Source organism: Callospermophilus lateralis, chromosome 11 (genome assembly GCF_048772815.1).
Source record: "Callospermophilus lateralis isolate mCalLat2 chromosome 11, mCalLat2.hap1, whole genome shotgun sequence".
Lineage (NCBI taxonomy): Eukaryota > Metazoa > Chordata > Mammalia > Rodentia > Sciuridae > Callospermophilus > Callospermophilus lateralis.
In genome coordinates this window covers 70,412,156-70,435,411 of record NC_135315.1, presented here as the reverse complement: position 1 = coordinate 70,435,411, position 23,256 = coordinate 70,412,156, and the positions used below count along the sequence as shown (strand labels likewise).

At 37.1% G+C, this 23,256-nt stretch overlaps 1 pseudogene; it reads left to right on the top strand.

The window, feature by feature from the left end:
- The first annotated feature begins 1,089 nt into the window (after window positions 1–1,089).
- LOC143410592 (DNA-directed RNA polymerases I, II, and III subunit RPABC4 pseudogene) lies at window positions 1,090–22,967 on the top strand (annotated as a pseudogene).
- The last annotated feature ends 289 nt before the right edge of the window (window positions 22,968–23,256 follow it).

Sequence of the window (23,256 nt, the reverse complement as noted above, 5' to 3'; positions counted from 1 at the left end):
TCTGATCAGTATACCCCAAAGGAAGGCTGTACTCCACGGTCCCCAGGTTGCCGTGCAGGCTCTCCAGGGCACCGGGGCAGGTGGGCGCGGGGGAGGCACTGCAGAGCCGCAGCCTCCGCTACTCCGGTACCCGCTGCCCGACAGGGTCAGCCACCCGCCCGGTCCGCAGCGGCGAGCCTAGAGTTTCCCTCTACCCAGCCCTTCCCGGCTCGCTCCCGCTCTCGCAGACCTCCCTTGTTCTTGCCCCGAGTCCAAGCCCAGTGCCCCACCAAGCAGCACCTTCCTCCTGGGCTGGGACCGCTCGGTGCAGTGGAGGCTCGGAGTACCCTGGCCTCGAGCAGCCCTCGCGACACGCGCGCGACACCCCTGCGGGGCCCGCGCCCACCCCGCAAGTAACACCAGGAAGCGCCTCGGAGCCCCGGGGCTGGTAGGGGCCTTCCAGGCGGGCGATTTCGTCCCTCCGATTCCCGCGACAGCGGCTGCGGGGGTATCCTATCCCCCAGTTCCTACCAGGGACCCGTAGGTGCTGCGCCCTGAAGCCCCGTCTGGCGGAGCTGCGCCGCCCAGGATGCCCATGCCCTCCCGCGCCCGGGTTGTACCCGCAGTCGCCGGGGGAAAGTTTGCGCTGCGGCTGCCCCTGGCTTCCCGCCTGCTCTCCACTTGTGCTCCCTAGCCATGCAACACAAGGCTCAGGCGCCATGAGGAGAGTAGTGCCGGCGGAGCCTGAGCTGCCTGTCCTTTCCCCCCATCCGGATCTTCTTACCCCACTGCCCGGGCCCGGCGCGCCGGGGGCTTATCCTGCGCGCCGGCCCCGAGAGGCGAGCCGTCGGCGAGGGTGCATCCTCCTTCTCCACCGCCTGCTCTCGCCCGGTGGCAGGAGCGGAAGGCCGGTGCGGCGTCACCGCCCCATGCTGCCAGCGCGAACTTCCCCAGCGATCCCGGGTGGAGTGGATCCGGCGCCCCGCGTTCCTGCCGCCGCCCTGCGGCTGGGCTCTGCGCCGCGCCTGAGGCCGCGCGCTGCCCCGCTGCAGATCCCCCCAGCGCCCCCAGTGCACTCGCGCGCTCGCTCTCACCTCTCCTGAGCGCCACATGTCGTCTCTGGGTTTGGAGGAACGTCCCTCTGCAGAGACGCTCCGGCAGAGGCCGCCAGAATCTCACCAAACGCGCTCTGGGCCAAACTCAGGAAGGGGGAGGGCTCAGGGCCCCGCGGTTTGGGGATTTGGGATAGGCCATATTTCTAATGAAGTTTCTTGAGGCCCCTAGGAACATATTCTGTACTCCCCTGGAATAACCACTGGTCCCCTTTTTAGAACAGAAATAGAAAGATCGTGTCAAAATCAGCAGCCTATTCTATGATAACGGAAGCCTTTGCTTTGAGAGCTTTCCTCTTCTGGGGCCCTGCATAGCACCTCCCTAGACATGACCTCAGTCCTCAGTGGCCCCCCTGTCTATTCTCATCTCTTATTCTCGTCAGAAAGAGACTGGCTTGGGAGAATCCTTTTTATTCAATTCATAGATAATAATTAATTCATTGCTTAGGAAGGAAAAGCCAGAGTAAAACTGGGGATTAGGAGGAAACCCTTGCTCCATTCCAGTATACAGTTGAGATTTTCTGAAGTACCATTTCCTGCGGAGAAGCCATGGTATGACTAGGATGGGGCTCAGGGCCATGGCCTCTCCAGATTTGAAAGTGCGTCTGGGTCAAAGAAAGGGATCTCCCCAGTAAATCCTCTGGGGACACAGCATCAGGCACTGACTTCAGTTAACAGAACATGCATGGGCTTTATTGTAATTATGTGGGTCTCCTGTGTCAGAGGTATAGTTTGAGATGTGAAGGAAGTACTAAGGACACCTGGGCAGACAGAGGCCTCCCTACAAACAACACCAGCACTAAAGCAACACATTCCCCAACTGCAAGACTGTAGCGAGCTGTTTCCACAGGAAGTAGGTGCTTCTTGTTGATGAAAACATCAGGGAGTAATGTTTAAGATTTAAAGTAAAACCACCAAGACCATGGGAAATTTGTATTATTGCTTCATATCTTTTGAGAAACTGCACTGTTTAACAGTTTCTTGTAGGACAATAATTATGAGAAAAGGCAAATTTCTAAATTTACTCTAGAAAAGATCTTTAATTTTCCAGAGTATGAAGCCCCTCAGTTTTCCAGTTATGTTTAACCCAGAGTATGATCAATCTTAGCTACCTGTTGTTATTTTTGAGCACATTCCAGAAAATACAAATTTTTCCCCAAATGAGAAATTGCAAATAAATTCCAGGAACACGATGTGAACACATAAAAATGTGGGAAAATATATATATATGAATTGTTATTCTTATGACATCTTTAGTCACAGTTACTAAATAATTATGGGTTCTTAAATATAAATAAGATGCTCATTTGAAAGGGTTTTCTAACTCTAAGATGGATGAATTGAACACAGACATTTCTTCATTTTCTGAGTCCTCAAAAGATTTATCCTAAGTTAAAATTCCTTGAAATTTGCTGTAGTTTGTCTTATGTGTCCCTCAAAGGCTTGTTGGTTACAAAGGTGTGGTCCCCAACCTGTACTGCTATTGGGAAGTGTGGAACCTTTAGAGGTGCAGTGTAGTGGGAGGAAGTTTAGTCAGTGGAGGTGAGCCCTCAAATGGGATATTGGGATCCCGTCCTTGCCTCTTCCTCTCTTTTTCACTTCCTAGCCTTGAGGTGAATAGTTTGGTCCACTACATAGTCCTGCCATGATGTGCTGCCTCATTGCACACCCAAGAGCAGTGGGGTTAAGCAACCATGGACCGAAATCTCCAAAACTGTGAGAAAAAATAGACCTTTCATCCTTACAAGTTGTTTAATCTCAGGTATTTTGTCACAGTCATGCAAAACTAACAATAGTCAAAATTATTAAATTAAAAAGAATCAATATGATTTTCTAATAAGAATAATATACTTTTCACCTATTAGGTGTTGCAATTACAGGTTTAAGTATTCCAAAAACAGATGTTCTTCTCATAGAATTAAACAACATAATGCAAATAAATAGGTTCAATTGATTAGAGAATTTAAATCTTTATAGATTGTCACACAAAGCCATCCAGCTTATTTTTGCAAAACAAAAAGTAAATAGGGATTGCTTTCATATTTGTAAGTCAAGGATGTTAATTCTTACTGAATGAAATATCAATTGTAACTGAATGTGTTCTTTTAATGGAGGGCATTTAAAATTTCATTGGTTATTTTTGAAAATTTTCTATCAGTTTCAAATCAACACATATTCTACATATGAAAATTACATTAAGTAAGATTTGCTATTTAAAACTGTATTTAAGCATGTTTCTTAAATGCTTTCCTCCTTCCTGTGTTGAAGTGGTATCTCAATCTTTCCTCATTATGTTCATGTAACATATAAGAGGGCCTCATGTTAGATCGGCTGATTACCTAAGAGGATGGTGAAATGATAAGACAAACCACAGTATTGTGGAAACTCACATTAATAATACTTACTAGCATTTCAATAACTTTTGGTTTAATGTGGAATTCAATGGTTGTCCTGAGAAACAATGGTCTATCAGTTGAATTTTCATTTGTTCCATTCAAATTTTACCTTTTATTGAATCAAATTAAGTCAGGTAGTTATACTTCTGGAGAACAGTAGAGGGCACCCCAGTTTCATACAACCTCAGTATTGGTGGTCTGTCATTTTTGGTTTGGGGTAGGAAACCTTAAAATAGCTGAACTTGGGGAAGATGGGCAGTGGCTTGACATTTACCCTAAAAACAGTAACAGTAACTCTGTACCTCATAAGACACCAAGCACATACTGCATCTAGAACAGAGGTTGAGAAGAGAGTTTCTTTATGTGAGTGGGTGTGGTAGAGGTGCTGAATACAAGAAAGCCAAATCATATTACTGAGATCATGAAGAATCTGTCCTTCCTCCAGCCTCATCCACGGTACAGAATATGGTAGAATTTCCTTCTTTGTTAACACTGAATAATATTCCATTGCCATCCATTGTACACAGCACATTTTCTTTGTCCTTTCACCCATCAACAGACATTTGAGTTGCTTTCATAATTTGGCTATTGTAAAAAATGCTGAAATGAACATGGTCGTGCAGATATCTCTATCAGATAATGCATTAATTCCCAGAAGTGAGGGCTGAGGGGTAGTTCAGTGATAGAGTCCTTGCTAAGGATGCATGAGGCCCTGGATTTGAAACCCAGCAAGGTGTGTGTGTATGTGTGTGTGTGTGTGTGTGTGTGTGTGTGTGTGTACATATATATATATATATATATATATATATATATATATATATATATATTCATTCCATTTATTGCTAGATCATATGATAGGGTCAGAGGTTAAGGATAGGGGGAAATGGGGAGATGTTGGTAAAAGCATACAAATTTTCAATTATTCAGGATGAGTAAATTCTGGAGATCTAATTTGAAATTTGATAAGTGGGTATATTTTAAGAGTTCTCATGACAAAAGAAGAAGGGGAAGAAAATGAAGAAGGATAAAGGGGAGGAGGAGGAGGCAAAATGAAATGGTAACTATATGGTTAATGAGCTTCATTGAAGTGATTATTATACCCATGTATATGTATATTAAATTGTCACGTTGACCACCATTAAGACACACCAGTTATACTTCAATAAAGAAAAACTAATGTCCTCTGAGGAATAAGAGCTTGGTTAAGGTGAGAAGATGAATGTTCTAAGCTGAGAGTCCACACTGTAGAATAAGACACACACATGGGACTGTGTGTAATTTTGTATTACTGAAGAAGTGAAAGCAAGGTAAACACAGAGATAAGATGAGTCAGGTGTACAGAAGCCAGGCTTGGAAGACAGGACATTTGGAACTAAGAGGTGGACTTCCTCCTACGAGCCTTAGAGAGCCATGGAATGTAGTTTTGGTGTCATGAGAAAAACAAGATGCTGGAAAAGAATCACCCCAGCAACTATGTACAGAGAAAGCTTTAAGAGGAGGCAAATCTAGGCTAAAAGCAAATATGGACATCCCAGGCACAACACAGGGACAGCCTATTGGAGAAATTTAATGATTGAGTTACTTCATCAATGGAATGATAAACTCATCAATTGACCTGTATTCAAAGCAGACTGACTTAGGGGTTCTTCGCCCAAACAGAAGCAAGTGGGCCTTGCTTGTTAAGGAAAAAGAAAGGTGGAGTCTGACTGGGAGAAGCAGGACAAGTCCTAGGAAAGATGGCAGCTGATTTGGAACCTAAAAAAGAATGGGGACCAAAAAATAACAGAAAAAACAAAAGAAAGAGTAGGAGCAGAGGCATAAACGTGCAGGACTCCAGGTGATAAATGCTGTATTTATAGGAAGCACAGTCTGGGTATTTTCAATCCATACGTTATTTCTTTATTTTTCTCATTATTTAAATTAGAACTCTCAAATTAGTTATTTCAAGGGTACATGTAGATGACAGACATGTTTTAATTAGCTGACAATATTTTAAAATACAGTATTTGAAAACCAGATTTTCCATAAATGAATGCATCCATTCATGAATATCTCTAGATCTCTGGATTTAAAAAGGGAAGAAAAACCCACCAGATTCAGCAACGTTAAGCACAACTTCACATCTTTTTGCCTCACCTCCACCTACTTATATTGGGCGTGGGCTCCTCAGAGTAACAAATTCTTTTTTATACTGAGCTTCATTTATATAACTTGGAAAACAGAGGCAAATGAGGTTTTAAAAATATTTAAGAAATTTTTAAATTATAATTTTATCTCCATTAGTAGTTATATATTTTTAATTTTATATTATTTTTATTTTAGTGGTGATGCTGGGGTTATACACATCTTTAACATATCACAGTCTACCTTGAAGTAATATCGTACCATTTTATGCATAGTGTGATGGAACTGGCAAAAATAGTAATTAAAATAGCCATTACAACAATGTGTTTAGATTTAATTTATATAGTACATGAATAGTATATACTGTAGCATATGAATCTTACAACACAACTCTATCACGAAGTATAGTATATCAGTCTTGTAACAATTATACTTCTATTTTTCTTTCCTGTCTTATTTGGTAGTGTTGTAACTTATTTCTTCTATATTCAACAAATTGCATTTCACTCTAATTATTGATTATTTTTTAAATGGATTTTCAAATGAATAAAAATGTTCATATTGAGTATCATTTTAATTCTACTTATAGAAATTCCTTTTTTGTTCTTTTTTGTTGTTGTTCTTTTTAGTTATACATGACAGTAGAGTAGACTTTGACATATTTATTCAAACATGTAGTACGTCTTATTCTAATTAGGATCCCAGTCTTGTGGCTGTACATGATGGGGAGATTCTCTGTGTTGTATTCATATATGATTACAGGAAAGTTATGTCAGATTCATTCCACTGTCTTTCCTATTCCTGTCCCCAATCCATTCCCTTCATTCCAAACTTTGTCTAATCCATTGAAATTCTGTCCTTCCCTCTCACCTCCCTTCTTGTATGTTAGCATATGTATATCAGGGAGAACATTCAACCTTTAGTTTTCTGAGGTTGGCTTATTTTGATTAGCATAACAGACTCCTGATCCATCCATTTACCAGCAAAAGTCATAAAGTCATTCATTTTATGACCAAGTAATATTCCATTCTGTAATATACCATAGTTTCTTCTAATATACCATTTCAGTAGATATACCTGAAGCATTTAAATTGGTTCCATAGCTTAGCTATTGTGAATTGAGCTGCTATAAACATTGATGTGGATGTATCCTGAAATATGCTGATTTTTAAGTCCTTTGGGTATATGCTAAGGAGTGGGATAACTGGGTCAAATGGTGGTTTCATTCCATGTTTTCTGAGGAATCGCCATACTGCTTTCCAGAGTGATTGCACCAATTAGCAGTCCCACCAGCAATGAATGTATGAGCATATCGTTTTCCCCATATCCTCACCAATATTTATTGTTACTTGTATTCTTGATAATTGCCATTCTGACTGGAGTAAAAAGAAATTTCAGTGTAGTTTTAATATGCTTTTCTCTAATTGTTGGAGATGTTGAACAGTTTTTCAAATATTTGTTGACCATCCATATCTCTTCTTCTGTGAAGTGTCTGTCTGTTCAGTTCCTTTGCCCATTTATTGATTGATTTTTTTTAAAAAAATTAGTATTTAGTTTTTTGAGTTCTTATATATCCTGGAGATTAACACTCTATCTGAGGTGCATGTGGCAAAGATTTTCTTCATTCTGTAGGGTCTCTCTTCACACTTGATTATTACTTTTGCTGTGAAAAAGCTTTCTAATTTGATAACATCCAATATATTGATTCTTGATTTTAGTTATTATGCAATCTTGTTAAGGAAGTCAGTTTCAAAGCCCGCATGATGAAGAGTTGGTCCTACATTTTCTTCTAGTAGTTTCAACATCTCTGGTCTAATGCCTAGGTCTTTGATCCACTTTGAGTTGAATTTTGTGCAGGGTGAGAGAGAGGGATTAAATTTAATTCTGCTACATACTGATTTCAATACTATCCAAAGTCCTGTACACATTTAATGAGATTCCTATTAAAATTTCAATGACGTTCTTCAAACAAATAGAAAAAGCCATCATGAAATTCATTTGGAAAAATAGGAGACCCAGAATAGCCAAAGCAATCTTAGTCAGAAAAGTGAAACAGAAAGCATCACAAAACTGGACCTTCAATTATACTACAGACCCATAGTAACAAAAACAGCATGATATTGGCTCTAAAACAGACATGAATACCAATGGAACAGAATAGAAGACACAGAGACAAACCATTATCATTCTTGTATCACCAACCATCTGTAATGAATTCTGTAACTTTTTCTTTCTTTGAAAACTTTTTTTCATCTTCAGTTTTGACATATACTATTTTCTCAGGTAGAATTATGGACTGATAAGTGTTTTTGTATATAGTTCTTGTGTGTTGTTATTGTTATAGACAGATACCTTTATTCTATTTATTCATTATTATGTCGTGCTTAGGATCGAATCCAGTGCCTCACATGTGCGATGCAAGCACTCTACCAATGAGCCACAAGAAAAAAAAAAAAAAACTTATATCCCAGCCTTTGGATATAGTTTTAAGTTCTCTATGTTTGTTTTCTGCCTTGTGATGATTTTGGCCAGATGTCTGCTATTGTTTTTCTTTTTATTTCTCTGTACATAATATGTTATTTGCCTCCATGTCTGATTTTATCATTTTCTTTATTAAAAATTTGTTATATTTGACAGCAAAATACATTATAATTCATATTACACATATAGAGCACAATTTTCATATCTCTGGTTATACACAAATAGAATCACATCCTTTGTGTCTTCATACATGTACATAGGGTAATGATGACCATCGCATTCCACCATCTTTCCTACCCCCATGCCCCCTCCTTTTACCTCCACCCCTTTTCCCCTTTGCCCTACCTGGAGTTCATTTAATCCCCCATCTCATCCCACCCCCCCTGCAGCATATTATGGATCACCATCCTTAAATCAGAGAAATCATTCCACATTTGTGTTTTGGGGGGATTGGCTAATTCTACTAAGCATTATCTTCTCCAACTCCATTCATTTACCTGCAAATGCTATGGTTTTATTCACTTTTAATGCTGACTAATATCCCATTGTTTATATATGCCACATTTTCTTTATCCATTCATCTACTGAAGGGAATCTAGGTTAGTTCCACAGTTTAGCTATTGTGAATTGTGCTGCTATAAACATTGATGTGGTTGTGTCCCTGTAGTATGCTGTTTTTAAGTCCTTTGGGTATATACTGAGGAGTGGGATATCTGAGTCAAATGGTGGTTCCATTCCCAGTTTTCCAAGGAATCTACATACTGCTTTCCATATTGGCTTCACCAATTTGCAGTCCCACCAGCAATGTATGAGTGTACCTTTTTCCCCACATCCTCACCAACACTTATTGTTGTTTGTCTTCATAATATCTGCCATTCTGAATGGAGTGAGATGAAATCTTAGAGTGGTTTTGATTTGCATTTCTCTAATTGCTAGTGATGATGAACATTTTTTCACATATTTGTTGATTGTATAGTCTCTTCTGAGATGTATCTGTTCAGTTCCTTGGCCCATTTATTGATTGGGTTATTTATTTCATTGGTGCTAAGATTTTTGAGTTCTTTATATATTCTAGAGATTAGTGCTCTATCTGACATGAGTATGGTAATGATTTGTTCCAAACTAGTAGGATCTCTATTCACCTCACTAATTGTTTCTTTTGCTGAGAAGAAGCTTTTTAGTTTGAATCCATCCCATTTATTGATTCTTGATATTAATTCTTGTGCTATAGGAGTATTATTAAGGAAGTCAGGCCTAATCTGACATAATGAAGATTTGGGCCTACTTTTTCTTCTAATAGACACAGTGTCTCTGGTTTAATTCCTACGTCCTTGATCCACTTTAAGTTTAGTTTTGTGTGTAGTGAGAGATAGGGGTTTAATTTCATTTTGTTGCATATGGATTTCCAGTTATCCCAACACCATTTGTTAAAGAGGCTATCTTTTCTACAATGTATGTTTTTGGTGCCTTTGTCAAATATAAGATAACTGTAATTATGTGGGTTTGTTTCTGTGTCCTCTATTCCATACCATTGGTCTACAAGTCTATTTTGGTGCCAATACTATGATGTTTTTGTTACTATTGCTTTGTAGTATAGTTTAAGTTCTGGTATAGTGATGCCACCTGCTTCACTCTTCTTGCTTTAGCTATTCTGGGTCTCTTATTTTTCCAGATAAATTTTATGACTGCTTTTTCTATTTCTATGAGGAATGTCATTGGGATTTTTATGGGAATTGTATTAAGTCTGTATAGTGCTTTTGGTAGTATGGTCATTTTGATAATATTAATACTGCCCATCCAAGAACAAGTTGGATATTTCCATCTTCTAAGGTCTTCTTTAGTTTCTTTCTTTAACATTTCTGTAGTTTTTTTGTTGCAGAGAACTTTCACCTCTTTCATTAAGTTGATTCCCAAGTATTTTATTTTATTTTATTGATGCTATTGTAAATGGGGTAGTTTTTCTCATTTCCCTTTCAGAGGATTTGTCACTAATATATAGAATTGCCTTTGATTTATGGGTATAGATTTTGTATTATGCTACTTTGCTTAATTCATTTACTAGCTCTAGAAGTTTTCTGGTGGAATTTTTTGGATCTTCTAAATATAGAATTATATCATCTGCAAATAGTGCTTATTTGTGTTCTTCTTCACCTATCTGTATCCCTTTAATTTCTGTCGTCTAATTTCTCTGGCCAGTGTTTCAAGAACTATGTTAAATAGAAGTGGTAAGAGAGGGAATCCCTATCTTGTTCCAGTTTTTACAGAGAATGCTTTCAATTTGTCTCCATTTAGAATGATGTTGGCCTGGGCTTAGCATAGATAGCTTTTATGATGTTGAGATATGTTTCTTGTATCCCACGTTTTTCTAGTGTTTTAAACATGACGGGTTGCTATATTTTTTGAATGCTTTTTCTGTATCTATTGAGATGATCAAATGGTTCTTATCTTTGAGTTTATTTATGTGATGAATTACATTTATTGATTTCCGTATGTTGAACCAAACTTGCATCCCTGGGATGAATCCCACTTGATAGTTGTGCACTATCTTTTTGACATTTTCTTTATTTAATTTGCCAGGATTTTATTGAGAATTTTTGCATCTATATTCATTAGAGATAATGGTCTGAAGTTTTCTTTTTTTCATATGTCTTTGCCAGGTTTTGGAATCAGGGTGATAATTGGCCTCATAGAATGAGTTCGGAAGTGCTCCCCCTTTTTCTATTTCCTGAAATAAATTGAAGATGGTATTAGTTCTTCTTTTAAGGTGTTGTAGAACTCAGATATGTTTCCATCTGGTCCTGGGATGTTCTTCTTGGTAGGCTTTTGATGGTATCTTCTATTTCATCACTTGAAATTGATCTGTTTAAATTTGTATATCATCCTGATTCAATTTGGGCAAATCATGTAACTCTAGAAATTTGTCAGTGTCTTCAATATTTTCTATTTTCTTGGAGTACAAGTTTTCAAAATAATTTCTAATTATCTTCTGTATTTCTGTAGTGTCTGTTCTGATAGTTCCTTTTTCATCATAGATGTTAGTAATTTGAGTTTTTTCTCTCCTTCTCTTCGTTAGCATGACTGCGGGTCTGTCAATTTTATTTATTTTTTCAAAGAACTAGCTTTTTGTTTTGTCATTGTTTTCAATTGTTTCTTTTGTTTCAATTTCATTGATTCCAGCTCTGATTTTAATTATTTCCTGTCTTCTACTGCTTTTGGTGTAGATTTGTTATTATTTTCTAGGGCTTTGAGATGTAATGTTAAGTCATTTATTTGTTGACTTTTTCTTCTTTTAAGGAAAGAAGTCCATGCAATGAACTTTCCCCTTAGAATTGCTTTCATAATGTCCCAGAGACTTCAATATGTTTTATCAGTGTTCTCATTCACCTCTAAGTATTTTTTTTAATTTCCTCCCTAATGTCTTCTGCAACCCATTGTTCATTCAGTAGCACATTATTTAGTCTTCAGGTGTTGGAGTAGCTTCTACTTCTTATTTTATCATTGATATCTAATTTCATTCCATTATGATCTTATAGAATTCAGGGTAGTATCTCTACTTTTTTATATTTGCTAAGAGATGCTTTGTGGTATAATATATGGTCTATTTTAGAAAAGGATCTATGTGCTGCTGAGAAGAAAGTGTATTCACTCGTTGAAGGTTGAACTGTTCTATATGTGTCAGTTAAGTCTATGTTATTGATTCTATTATTGGATTCTATAATCTTTTTTTTCAGCTTTTGTTTGGAAGATCTATCCAGTGGTGAAAGAGATGAGTTTAAATCACTCAAAATTATTGTTTTGTGGTATATTTAACTCTTGAACTTTGAGGAGTTTTTTGTTGTTGTTGTTTGTTTGTTTGTTTGTTTTTTGATGAATGTAGGTGATCCATTGTTTGGGGCATATATATCTGTAATTGTTAAGTCTTCTTGGTGTATGGTTCCCTGCCGCAATCTCTGGCCGGGCACAAATCACGAGTCTCCACACAGCTTGTAGATTCAAACAGCAATTCTTTATTCCTGAACTCACACTGGCCGTCTACAAACACGTTCTGGGGGAATCCACATTCTCTGCCCAAATCCACACTCTGCCCAAATCCCCTACTCCTGGGCTTCTGTCTCCCAAATATACTGTCTGACCCTAAGAACTCAAGAGGAACTCAGCAGCAGGATATGCCCTATTCTAAAGGGGGAACACCCTAATCTCCTATTATGCTAAACCGCCCTATTCTAAAGGGGAACACCCTAATCTCCTATTCTGCTAAACTGCCCTATTCTAAAGGGGGAACACCCTAAACACGGATCCGCCCTGGTCCTTGAGCAAGGTCACCTTACATGCAATGTCCTGCAAAATGTCCTATTTCCATGAGTCCTTCCACTAAAGAAACATGGGGGTACGCTGGCAAAGAAATTGTCATACCTACTTGGCTGATGGCTCCCAGCATCTCCCCCCTTCTGATTAATTAAACAACAAGTAATGTGGCTTAAGGACCGTGCCTGGTAGGTTGTCCAGTTCAACATATGGTTCTTACCCGTCATTGGAAAACTGACCTTTAGGCTTCAGCCTCCTGTCTTAGGTTGATACCACTGCAATTGGATCATACCCGTCACTGACTACTGGTCCAGCATATAGCCATTGGCCCCCAAATTTAGACCATCACTAGCAGAAGGGAGGAGGATACAGAAATGCCACGACACCAAGCCAATTGACAGTTCCTTTGGAAAAATTGCATCATTGGTGACACCTTTAGCAAAGATATGCCAGCATTACCACAATTAACATGTGGTGTGCTGGCAAGAAAATAAAAATTGCATCACTGGTGACACCATCAGCAAAGATATGCCAGCATTACCACAATTTGCTGCACTAAACGTAGTTACATAGTACAGGCAAGTTCTGCAAGTGGTTCAAAGTGGAGGAATCTATCCTCCCAAAGTAAGTTGACTCCTTGATTGAGCATACTTGTTGAGTTATATTCATTGGGATGAAGATAGGAATTCTGGCAATGATGCTAAAGAGACATTATCCTGAAAAGAATTATTAAATATAATGAAAAGGAAAGGTGAAAGTAAACAAACAGATCTGTTAACCTCCTTAAAAAACAATCCTTAACAGCTGTTTACCTGATTTAAATTAGTAAACAAGCAAATCTGTTAACCACCTTTAAAAACGATCCTTAACAGCTGTTTACCTAATTTAAATTAAGCCATTTAAATCACGTGAATAAAAAAATAATAATTTGGATCCATTTTTCATGAGCGCTCCTCATATATGAAATATGGACATACGCACACAGACATATAACACAAAACACAAATGTGCAAACAAACGTACAACACATAAGATAATAATAAAGGCCTTGTAGCTTTACCTAGGTGAAATCTCCATTGCAATGTTTAAAAACTACACAGTCAAAAAAATAAAACTGATCAGAAAAACATTAACCTAGGTTTGTATGAGCTCAAAAAATAAAAATAGAACCTTATGATGTGGAAAAATGCAATAATAAAATAGATATTGAAAAAAGCATCCTGGTTAATCACTGTTGCAGATGTAAAAATGGCCAATCTGGAGTTCTGCATATCAGCTGTTATGGATTTGAGTCAAATCATCTTCTTTTCGATCTGTAGAAATCGTTTTAGTTAGTCTTTCTGGAATCCAAATTGTTTGCTGTTCTTCCTGTGGAAAAACAAAAACAGAACCCCGACTCCAGACAATCACTGGGTCAGGACCTTTCCATTGTCCTGTTAGAATATCTTTCCAAAGTACCTTAGGCTTATGAACATTTTTTGGATACATATGTCTTTCCGCAGCACTAAATCCTGATGAATCCAAATTTAAAAAGTTTAGAGTAAAAAGGGTTATTTTAAGTTTATCTTTGGGGGATATACACTCCTTTCAAATTCCCTCTTTTTGCTTTAATAAGTACATGTATGTATCTAATAGTTGTCTTAGCTTTTTGCATTTTTTATCTAAAATACCTTTATTTGATATTTTCCACCATTTTTTTATCTTGTTTCTATCCTCTAGTTTTCTAAGGTTTGTACATTCACCCTTAGTTGTTTTTTTTTCTTCCTAGTTTTCTTTTGTTCCCTATTTTGTGGGTTTGAAATTCTTGTTTCTTATCTTTTTTATCTTCCTACATCTTCTCTTTTTTTTACCTTTCTGTAATTCTGTCTTAAAGTTTTCGACTTAAAATTTTTAATCTTCTTTATCTAAATATCTTTTATCCTATTATCTTCCCATTTTTATGCTTTTTTTTTCTCTGTCATGAAGGCATCTTAACCACCTTCAATTTAACCTTTTAAAGCCTTTTAATTATCATCTATACTGTACTTTTAAATGTACTTTTTCACCACCTACAGCTTCACTCTTTTAAATGAGGCTTAGATTTTGTTTAAATCACTTAATGTTAGTTTACATGGCTGCCCTTCAACCAAAGGCCTTTTTTACTCCATTAAGAAGCTTTGTCTCAATCTGCCATGTACAAATACCTTTTTCTTCTTTCTTCCTTTCTCAAACTTTTAAAGTAAGTCTAGTTTCCTCAAAATCTTTATAAATGGCATTTTACAACTTTTTACTTTACCACAGAGATTATCTCATCTAGAAACATTTCTTTTTCCTTTAACCTTTTATATTAAAATATATTTTCACATCTTGAATCTTTTTATATCTCTTTTAAAGCCGTTAACCCTTTTTATAAATTCACATTCTGAAATAACCCTTATAAAATTTCTGATCTAGACAAATTACTCCACTTTAATAAGATGAAATACTTTCATGTTTTTTTTATGGTACTATAATACTATAATTGAAACCCAACTGAAACTTCTTATACTCTTTGTATATAAATTACACATGATAGAATCTTAACTCTTAGTAACCTTGTTTCAGCAAAGACATAGACCAAAGCAATATTAAACTTTTTTTCCATTTACCAGTTTATGAAAACACACATAATGTTTAAATATATTACCTTATGGAACTTAATAAGTAAAGAGTACTTGATTTCATATTTAGTGGTTGATATTTTAACACTTTAGCTTTGTAAATTAATCAGATGTCTGTAAAAACCAAGATCTTAGACAAGCGTAGTAAACAGAATTAGCCATCTCTTTCTTGTTGAAGAAAAATTCTTCTACAGGATACCATGAAGGTCCCATTGATATATTTAACAACTTCTCGTTAAAAAGCCATGAGCTACATTTTTGTATTGTATCAACATATGCCCTAGCTGTTCTTAGTCTTACTGGGGTGCCTTTTTTCTCTAACAATTTCTCTTCCTTGGAGGCGAACAACTTCAAACCTTGAGCCAACCATTTTCTCCAGTTTGCCTGAGAAAGTTCTAGGAACAAGCAACTTGAAATAAAAACAAAATAAATCAAAACAAGAACGCATTGTTTTTTGAAACGCTTACCCATTCTTTCGCTCTCCTTCAGGGGCGAGTAATTTCACTTACTTCCAATTTTTAGACATTCCGAGTACGAGCCACCAGATGCCGCAATCTCTGGCTGGGCACAAATCATGAGTCTCCACACAGCTTGTAGATTCAAACAGCAATTCTTTATTCCTGAACTCACACCGGCCATCTACAAACACGTTCTGGGGGAATCCACCTTCTCTGCCCTAATCCACACTCTGCCCAAATCCCCTACTCCTGGGCTTCTGTCTCCCAAATATACTGTCTGACCCTAAGAACTCAAGAGGAACTCAGCAGCAGGATACGCCCTATTCTAAAGGGGGAACACCCTAATCTCCTATTATGCTAAACTGCCCTATTCTAAAGGAGGAACACCCTAATCTCCTATTATGCTAAACCAGGAACACCCTAAACACGGATCCGCCCTCATCCTTGAGCAAGGTCACCTTACATGCAATGTCCTGCAAAATGTCCTATTTCCATGAGTCCTTCCACTAAAGAAACATGGGGGTACGCTGGCAAGGAAATTGTCATACCTACTTGGCTGATGGCTCCCAGCAGTTCCCTTGAGCAGCATATAGTGTCCTTTAACCCTTTTGATTAAGTTTAGCTTGAAGTCTACTTTATTTGATATGAGGATGGAAACCACTGCTTGCTTCTGCAGTCCATGTGAGTTGTATGATTTTTCCTAACTTTTCACCCTCAGTCTGTGGATGTCTTTTCCTGAGATGAGTCTCTTGAAGGCAGCATATTTTTAGCACTTTTTAAATCTAATCTACTAATCTATGTCTTTTGATTGGTGAATTTGGGCCATTAACATTCAGGGTTATTACTGAGACATGATTTGTATTCCAGCCATTTTATTTAACTTGACTTGGTTTCTCCTCTGATTAGTTTTTCCTTTAGTGTAATACCTCCCTCTGCTGATCCTAATCATTGTTTTTCATTTCCGCTTTGTTTAATATTTTGCCTAAGATTTAGTAGTGCAAGTTTTCTAGTTGTAAATTCTTCTAACTTTTGTTTATCAGGAATGGTTTTTATTTCATCATCAAATCTAAAGTTTAATTTTGCTGGATATAAGATTCTTGGTTGGCATTCATTTTCTTTTAGAGCTTGGTATATGTTATTCCACGATCTGGCTTTGAGGAAGAAAAATTTGCTGAGATATGAATTGGTCTTCCCCCTGTATGTGGTTTGATTCCTCTCTCTCTTGCAGCCTTTAAGATTCTAACCTTATTCTATATGCTAGGCATTCTTATTATAATGTGCCTTGGTGTAAATCTGTTGTAATTTTGTACATTTGGTGTCCTATAAACCTCTTGTATTAGGTTGTCCAATTCATTCTTCGTGTTTGGGAAATTTTCTGATATTATCTCATTGAAGAGATTGTGCATTCCTTTGATTTGAAACTTTGTGCCTTCTTCTACTCCAATAACTCTTAGGTTTGGTCTTTTGATGCTGTCCCATAATTCTTGGGTGTTCTGTTCATGGTTTATAACTATCTTCACTGTGTGATCCACTTTATTTTCCGGATTGTACACTTTGTCTTCATTATTTGACATTTTGTTTTCCAAGTGATCTAGTCTGTTGGTGATGCTTTCTATTGAGTTTTTTATTTCGTTTATTGTTTTCTTCATTTCAAAGATTTCTGACTTTTTTTTCAGAGTCTCTCTTTCTTGAAGTAATCTTTTGCTACCTGCATTTGCTCTCTTATCTCTTTGTTGTATTTGCTCATTTAGGTCATTTTTTAATTCATTTTAATTATGAAACTTCTGAACTTCTTCTCTGATATTTTATCAACTTCATTGTCCATGGGTTCTTTTATTGTAGTATCCTGGTTTGTTTGGTGCACTTTCCTCCCTTGTTTTTTCATGTTGTCTGTGTGTCTTCCTTTCTTGCAGTTTAGATCTGAGATATTACAGTTTCTACCTTATATTCTTGTAGTATCCATGCAGATTGTCTGTACCTCACCTTGATGTTGGGCTGACAGACCCTTCTGGTGTCCCTCAAAGTATGCTACTGCAACTAAAGGTGGTGACAGCAATAGCCAAGGTAACACGAGATAATAGTGGAGGTGCCCTAAGATGGACGCAATGTCTTACAGAGATGGGGCTGAAAGGCTGGGCCTTACATTGTCTTTAGAATGCCTGCTTTAAGATGCAGCTTCTTCTAGGCCTGTCTGATGTCAAGTTAGGGGCTACTGTATGGGGAAGGCTATGGTGATGTCTGCAATGTCCCAAGATGGAAGAGGGTTAGACTTGGACTCCCTGATGAACTTGGACCTACCCTGGGCCTGGGTCCCACGCATATTGGTGCGGGTGGATGTGGGCCAGGCCTGAGGTCCTGCAGTGGTCTGCTAGTCAGAAAGAGGTGGTCCATATCTGCTTTTTTTTTTGTATTGTAAGTTATACCATGTGATTTCTTTTTTCTGGGTGTCTGGGTTTGGTTATTTCCCATCACAATGTGAACTCTGGAAACTATTCAGCTTACAGGTCCCCAATTATTCTTCACTCAGCCTATGGGATTTCCTTCTATGAATGCATAACTTTCTACTCATGAATAAACTCAAGGCATTTCTATTACATTTCTGCAAGTATAACTTCACACTGTCCCCTTCTGTCATGCATTTTACCTCAAAAGTTTCAGTTTTCTTATCTTCCTGATGCTAATATTTGTATCTTCATCTGAGGGATTCTTTGTGTGTGTGTTTGTGTGTGTGTGTGTGTGTGTGTGTTCTTTATTTAAGAACTACATCCACGCTGGTTGCTGTGGTGTATGTATGTAATCCCAGTGGCTCAGGAGGCTAAGGCAGGAGGATCACAAAAATCAAAGCCAACCCAGGCAATTTAGAAAGCCCCTAAGCAACTTAGACCCCATCTCTAAATAAAAAAGTTTTAAAAAAAGCCAGAAATAGTGGTTGAGTGTTTCTGGGTTCAATCTCTGGTTAGAAAAAAAAATCTACTTCCTTTCAGAAATTAGGAATAAATATTGGATTTACCTTTTTTGTCTTTCTTTTCTCAGGGGCCATGCTTCAACAAACTCTTGCTTAGTGTTGAAAATAATTGTTTTATGCATCTTGAATAGTTTTCCATGTGTTTATAGAGGGAGAATTGAGTTGAGTCCTAATTACTTAATCATAACTCCATATCTTCAATTTTTCGAGTGTGTGTGTGTGTGTGTGTGTGTGTTGGGGTAATACTGGAGATTGAACTCAGTGTACTCAACCATGAGCCATATCCCCATCTCTATTTTGTATTTTATTTAGAGGAAGGGCCTCACTGAGATGCTTTGTGCCTTAATTTTGCCAAGGCTGGCTTTGAACTAAAATCCTCCTGCCTTAGCCTCCGGAGCAGCTGGGATTACAGGTCAACTGTGTTTTAATACTCTTCCCCAATGAACCTTTTACAACAGAAAAGCATGCAAAATATTCTTCTGTCATAGATAACTATTCATTATTTTATTTACTTTTGATAAGCAGAAAATTCAACATTCATTTCAAAGTTGGCTGGTGATATTTTATGAACAAATAACTTTCCCTGCTTAGAAACAATTCATTTCATGAACAGAACAAATTGCCATTTATTTATACCTTCCTCTGTTGGTGGTCACTTGAGTTGTTTCCAATAGTTTGCTATGGCATTCTGGGAACATATGTAAGGGTTTGTTTTGTTTTCTACATTTTTTTATTGGTGCATTATAGTTGTACATAATGATGGGATTTGTTGTTACATATTCATATATATATGTATATGTATGTATGTATGTGTGTGTATGTGTGTACATATATATAATATGTATTGTCATATTTTATACATATATAAAATATGACAATATATATATATATGATTTGGTCAATATCACTCCCTAACTCTTCCTCCCTCCTTCCTCACCTCCTACTCATTGGTCCCTTTCCTCTACTGATTTCCCTTTGATTGTCATAGATCCACTTCCACCTTTCTTTTCTTTTCTCCTGTCTAGTTTTTGCATATGAGAGAAAACATACAACCCTTGACCTTCTGAGTTTGACTTATTTTGCTCTACATAATGGTCCATAGTTTCATCTATTTTCCTGCAAATTACATAATTTCATTCCTTTCTATGGCTGAATAAAACTCCATTGTGTATATACACCACTTTTCTTTATTCATCCATTCGTTGGTGGACAAACAGGCTGGTCCCACAATTGTGAATTGTGCTGCTATAAACATGGCATGTATGGCTGTACTATGATGACTTTAGTTCTTCAGGATGAATAGTGTGGAGTTGTATAACTGGGTCTTATGGTGGTTCCATGAGTAGACTGTGAGGAACCTCCATAGTGATTTCAGTAGTGGTTGTACTAATTTAGAATCCCACCAACAGTGTTAAAGTGTTCTTTTTTCTCCACATCCTCTCCAGCACTTATTATTTGTGTTCTTTATGACTGCCATTATGACTGGTGTGAAATAAAATCTCAGTGCTGTTTTGATTTGCAGTTCTCTAATTATTAGTGATGTTGAACAATTTTTCATATATTTGTTGGCCATTTGTATTACTTCACTTGAGAAATGTCTATTTAATTAATTTGGCCATTTATTATATGGATTATTTGATTTTGGCTTGAAGTGGTTTTTTTTTTGAGTTCTTTACATATTCTAGATATTAATCCTCTCTCAGAAAAGTAAATAGCAAAGATTTTCTCCCATTATCCAAGTTCTGTCTTCACATTCCTAATTATTTCCTTTGCTGGGCAGAAGCTTTTTAATTTGATGCCATCAATTAAGGGTGCTTATAAGGCAGGATTTCTCAAACATTTTGTCTTTAAAACCTCATTATATTCTTATTTATGACCCCATTATTCTTTTATTTATGTGTACTATAGCTAGCACTTTGTTTGGAAGAATTTTTATTTTATTATACTTTGTTATGTATGACAGAAGGATGCATTACAACTCATATTACACCTATAGAGTACAATTTTTCATATCTCTCGTTGTACACAAAGTAGAGTCACACCATTTATAGCTATCACTTTTAAACACTAAAAATAAATTGAGGTTTAAAAAATCTTGTTTATTTACTTAAAAATAACATTATGAGCTGGGCACAGTGGCACAGGCCTGTAATTCCAGTGGCTCAGGAAGATAAGGCAGGAAGATCATGAGTTCAAAGCCAGCCTCAGCAACTTAGGAACTCAGTGAGACCCTGTCTCTAAATGAAATATAAAAAATATATAATTCACTAACTAAAAAGAAATGGAGATTTGGCTTAGTGGTTAAGTGCCCCTGGGTTAAAACCCAGCACCAAAACAAACAAACAAATAAATAAATAAATGAAAATAGCATTACTAATGTCATATAATGACAAAATTATATGAAGAGATTATTTCAATAACGATGATAGGCAGATGGCAAAAAGACATTCAACGTATTAATTCTTAGGGAAATTAAAATCATAATGAAATATCACTGTACACCTATAGAATGGGTGAAATAAATAAAAATAATATTATCAAAGACTGATGTGAGCTGGGACTGGGGCTCAGTGGTAGAGTGCTCACCTGGCACACATAAGGCCCTAGGTTCGATCCTCAGTACCACATAAAAATAAAGGTATATTTTTTAACAAAAGAATTCAGAATCTAAAAAAAAAAAAGACTGATGTGGATTCAGAGCAACTTGATGGCTTTTGCTTTGCTGGTGGGAATGTTAAATGGTACAGCCTCTAAGACATGAGTTTGGCAATTAAAATAAATGAACATTTATTTTTCCATATGGCCCATGAATTGAATTCTTGGGTCTTTATCCCAAAGAAACAGAAATATAATTACATGCAGAAATTTACAGAGAAATATTCTTAGCAGCTTTACTTATAATAGCCCAAACAGGAAACAACCCAAATTTTCTTCAACAGGTGAATGGCCAAACAACTGGTATATCCATACATAGAATATAGGTTGAGTATGTCTTATGCGGGGCCAGAAATATTTCAGCTCTTTAGGATTTTTTTCAGATACAGATATATTGAGGATGTGTGTCAAGTCTATGTATGAAATGCATTTATGTTTCATATACACCTTATTTATCTGGACTGAATTTTGTACAACACTTTTATGAATGAAGCAAAATTTCATGGTGTAGAATTTTTCCACTTGTGGTGTCATGTCTGTGCTCAAAATGTTTCATATTTTGGAACATTCTGGATTTCAATTTTTTCCTCTTAGGAATGCTAAATCTGTACTGCTGAAAAACAAAAAAGGAATAAATCCTATCAATAAAAACAATTTAATTCCCTTCTTCAAAATCTATATGCCTTTTGTTATGGGCTTATTTGAGAGTTTAAGTCAGACTGACCCCATTCTGCTCAAGATATCTCACCCTGAGTGGGCAGTTGGCTCCCCTTCCTGTAAGAGCCCACTCTAATAGAAGCTGACATCTCTACCCACTCGCACCCCAACACAATCTTTAAACTATGGAGCTTGTGCTGACTTACTTCCTGAGTGGGTACAAGAGGTGCAGATTTCTGAGAATGTACTTATGACTCTTCTTGCCTCTCCCATGCGCCCCACTTTGTTGTTTTTCTGTTTAAATGATCCCTCCACCTGCATTCATTGTCTTGGGCTACAGAACTGCCTGCCTTCTGCTCCCTTGGCGCTGGCCAGAATAAATCCTTTGTCTTTTTTTTTCAAAAAGACATGGAGTTTTATTTGGAATGTTAGAATCATACCTTAACACTTTTATTTCCTTTTCTTGTCTTACTGCACTAGCTGGGACATTTAGTGGGACATTTAGTGTAAGGGGTAAAAGAGAACACTCTTTCCTTATTCCCACTCTTAACTACTTTATTTTTTAATTGTAAGTTTAGGACAAAAATCAGTAAATATTGCCATACTTTGCAAATCTAGACTATTGCTTATTTTTGTAAACAAAGTCTTATTGGAAGATAGCCATTCATTTACATATTGTGTATAGATGTTTTCGTGCTGAACAGCACAGTTGAGTGACTGGATAGAAACCAATAGCCTACAGAACTACTTACTTTCCAGTTCTTTACAAAAAGGTTTTTCTGGTTTGTTTGCAGTGGTAAAGATTAATTATATGTTTGCACTCACTTCTTCATCTATCAGTGTGTATACTGATTCTACCCTGTTATACTGTTTTTCTTCTTCCTTTCTTCTCTTCTTCCTTATTTGTCAATGTTTCCTGTAATGATTTGAACAATTTCTACTTTAAAAATGTTTTTCCATTAAATTTTTAAGTCCAGTCTGTTTGGAAATGCGGGGAAAAGTCTGTGTGGTGTATAGGATTGGACACTCAAAAGGTCGTTCAACCCCCAAAGCAGCAGCCAATGATCTATATCTGTGAGAATGTCACACAGAAAATGAAATAAAACCCAGGGATCCAATCAGATGCAGAGAATGTGGATACAGAATAATGTACAAAAAAAAGAACCAAAAGATTGGTGGGTTTTGATGCTGGATGAAACATGAGAATTCAAAGGAGTGTCTTCCTTTGTACCTGGATTTGACCCTTGAATGTTTCTCATTATTATACAGCTTTTCATTTAGCACACTTATCTTATGAATACAACTGTATACATATGATTCCATTTTATTTCATTTTCCAAATCAAATTGTGTTTAGATATCAGTAATTTGTATAAAGACTCTTGTTTAATTAAATGACTTTAATTTTATTGTATTATGTGACCAGACACAAAATGAAAATTAAAATTGCTTCTCCAAATCACACACACAAAAAATAAAAATAAAA